The following is a 3,627-nucleotide window of genomic DNA, read 5'->3' as shown; positions in this document are numbered from 1 at the left end:
CTTCCTCTACACTCTGATTTCTTCTTCTTTTCTTCACAACTAAGCTACTGATACCTTTTAAAGCTGATGTTGGTTGATTTGTTTTGTTACCTATATTAGTTTTTATTTATTAAAGAGAGTTATCATTTTCGATCTATTTTAGAGATGAATGTTATGTTGTTGTAATTGAATAAATTGTTTTTCAGTCACAAAAAATGTGACAATAAAAATTTAAATGTAGCAAGGAGCCGAAGAAGCAGGAAGATATATTAATTTTGATGACCATGCATTGTCGGCGTATGTTGCGAGCTGTAAACTCATTAAATTAAAAAGGACCTCAACTTTAATTATTTGGTAAAGTTTATAACGTAAGGCATCCTAGCTAATTACATACCATCGCATTCCCAAATTTGTTAACATGAATATACAGTGAACAATGCTATCAGAAATGCGATCAATTTAGGATTCGGAATGTTTGGCAACTAAAGAAAATCAGCCAAAAACAGCCATAACTTATCTTATTTAGTATTCATTAATTGTTGCGATAATTAATTAATACTAAATAAGGCAAGTTCTGCCTGTTTTTTTTTTTTTTTGTCTACCTAACATTACCCTTTAGGATTCGGTCTCAGCCAGAGAAACTTATAAAAATTCACCTAGATAATCAATTCAAAAATTAAATATGTGCAATAATTTTCTTGTTTATTATTGTTGGTGGGTTAATTTTCCCAACAATTATGTGTATCCAACTTGTTACTATAGTTTACCCTCTATATATATTACGTTTATAATCGCTAAATTTATAAAATTATACATTAAACTAAAACTAATAAACAGAACATGAATAATTTTGCCAAAGATCGGGAAATTGGAAAAATGATAATAAGTAGGTGAAAAGATTTGGATCTATATGTAGATAGCCGATTTAGCTTAAGGGAACAAATTAAATATACTTATGGTCATTATTATATTTTGCCACATTGGAAGCATATAGAGGATGGTGTCTAATCTTTTATGTGGTCAAAAGAGAGGACATTATTAACCATATATGCATGGGTTCAATATTAATTTTTACCAAACTTTATTTGTTTCTTTAAAATTAAAACATACATAGCTCTTGCACACACAAATTAAAACGATAGACATGAAGAGGAGAGTAATGATCCCTTTTTTCATATTATTAATTAATAAAAAGCATCATTTTAATATAATAGAGACAAACAAAGCAATAATATAGGTATAGTTCTCTATGTGGCCCTTAATTAAGCGTTGCTTTAAGAGAAAGTAATAATACTACGTACCCTACTTTTTTGAAAAAAGAGTGAGCATGCTATGATATATGATCATAGTGGTCTATAAATAATTGAAATGGGCATGCAATGGCTTTACCAACTTTAATTTAATACTCTGTTTAGTTTCATTATCTTGATTCTTCTGCACTTTTCTAAAAATCAAGATCAGATGGGTATGAGGAAGGGATTATTATTATTCAACAAGAAGCATAAAATTGAGGCGATTGTTGTGATACTAGCTATTGTTATGTGTATCATGATGTGCCAAGGGACTACAGCAGAAGCTACAAGCAGATTAAGAAGCATGAAAAAGGAGGGTTTTAATGTGAAAGCATCATTATTATCATCAAGGTTACATATGTCTATGGAGATGGAAGATTATGGTACTCCAAGTAGCTATGAATCTCCACCAGCTGATGATTATGATTATGATTTCTACAGAAAACATGGAGATATCCCAAGCCCTGGTGCTGGTCATTGATCATCATCATCAAGCTAAGTGAGTAATATACATACATATATGTATATATATATATGGTATGTTAATTTTCCTTTTCATTTTTGGTTATATATCTAATTGGTTTTTTTAGTGATGCTGTTTAAGCTACTAAATTTGGTCTTTATTGTAGGTGAGGTTGTGATTATTCCCGGGACCAGCTTACTTTGTACTTATTACTGGTCATATATATATTATGTCAGAGATGATGCCGGCAAAGGATTTTGATATAAATATATATGTGGGAGTTGTTACATGTATATGTTCTTTACTGTTAATTATATTATATTTACAGTTAATTAATTTCCTAAATATTTGTTATATATTATATAATGAGGAGACGCAATTGTTGTGTATTTATAAGTGAATGTGTATTTTGTTTCTGTTAAAAGTAAATAATAAAGTTTTTTTTTTAATTAGTTTTGGCGCTTGAACTGTTAAGTGTTAATCACTCATCCTTAAACTTGATATGAACCCAGCAATGATGAAATGATCAATTCCATTACGAAGAACGAAGGTTCTTTGTTTTTGGTAAAGTTCTTCGAAGTTATTGGTTCTGCAAATTTTTATGGCCTAGAAACAACAAACTTTTTTTTTTTTGTCAAGTAGATTGAACAACCCCTAATTCTAGGTATCACAACACACCCAAACTACACACTAACCCACACAACACTTAAGGGTTCATATTCAACACTTGGTGCACTCATCAAGATTTGAACCCGGGTGCAGCATATTAAGAGGCATATCGTTTAACCAGTTGAGCTAGGTCTTAACTAAACTACCACGAAATTGTGCAAAAGCATATCACTGGGTTTAGTTGATTCTCTTAGGCCCAACCTAATAACATAACCTCGTATCTGAGTATTTTCTGGGCTTACTCAGTATTTTCTGACCGAAAACCATGATTATTATTTTTTTGAGGTTTTGACTTACAAAAATTAGTAGTATTAGAATGGTCAGTTGAACGATGAAAATGACGCAACCAGAACCTTCCATTGAAGAAGCTGATCAGCTTCAACGAAGTAAGAAGAAGATACGTAATGACGAAGGAGGCTTTGGAGGAGAAACGTCCAAAGTTCCTAGAGAGGAGTTGTGGATGTTTGACAAAACTGCCTTCACAGGGAAAAATGGCAGAAGAAGAACATATGCTGCTCTAGTTATCCATGGTAGTCTTGAACCACAAGTCGATGATTCGGAAGAGGAGGGCTTGATGTCGGAAGACTCATCCGAGAGCGACATTGAGACAAATATGGAGGAGTTGGAGATGAGTCAAGACCAGAGAGAGGCCATCCGTCAAATGAAGAAAGAGGAGCGTAACAACCCTTCCATCTCGGTTAGAAGATTACAGAATGGTACCTTTAGCATTCATGTCAACAAAGCTGAGAAGAAAAGGTTAGAGAAATCATGGGGGCATGCACTTATAATCAAACTTCTAGGGAGAAGGATTAGCTATAGAGTTCTTAAGCGAAGACTTGATACTATGTGGGCTAAAACAGGTGGTATGGATCTCATAAACCTCGAGAATGAATATTTTATAGTTAGGTTGTATAGTGAAGATGACTATTGGTGTAAGACCCAAAACTTTTGAAAAGTCTTATTATGATCAAGTCTCAAATCATATAGTTATTTATAGCCTTAATTTCGAAAATCATTTTTATTAAAGATAATTAAGGCAAGTTGTGATTTATTGAATTTGAGACAAGTTATGATTTATTATCCAATTTGATAATTATTGGATTATTTTCTATAATTATATTATAAAGTTGGTAGTTGTGAAATAATAAGGATTTTTATATGATTCGGATTAAATAATTAATATTTTAAATATTAATACTGTTACTTTGGAAAATAAAGGGTTTA

The 3,627-nt window shown here is 31.8% G+C and overlaps 1 long non-coding RNA gene across 2 annotated transcripts; it reads left to right on the top strand.

Moving 5' to 3' along the window:
• Nucleotides 1–1,305: 1,305 nt before the first annotated feature.
• Nucleotides 1,306–2,186, top strand: LOC110267771 (uncharacterized). Of its 2 annotated transcripts, none has more exons than XR_015885745.1 (2): nt 1,306–1,770; nt 1,901–2,186. It is a non-coding gene; the product is annotated as an uncharacterized LOC110267771 (long non-coding RNA). The 2 variants fall into 2 exon arrangements; XR_002355680.2 differs by having other exon boundaries at nt 1,306–1,808.
• Nucleotides 2,187–3,627: the final 1,441 nt, after the last annotated feature.

The sequence above is a fragment of the Arachis ipaensis genome, chromosome B10 (genome assembly GCF_059453495.1).
Source record: "Arachis ipaensis isolate K30076 ecotype BB chromosome B10, ASM5945349v1, whole genome shotgun sequence".
NCBI lineage: Eukaryota > Viridiplantae > Streptophyta > Magnoliopsida > Fabales > Fabaceae > Arachis > Arachis ipaensis.
Note: the sequence above shows the minus strand (reverse complement) of the source record. Positions and strands in the feature narration are given on the sequence as shown.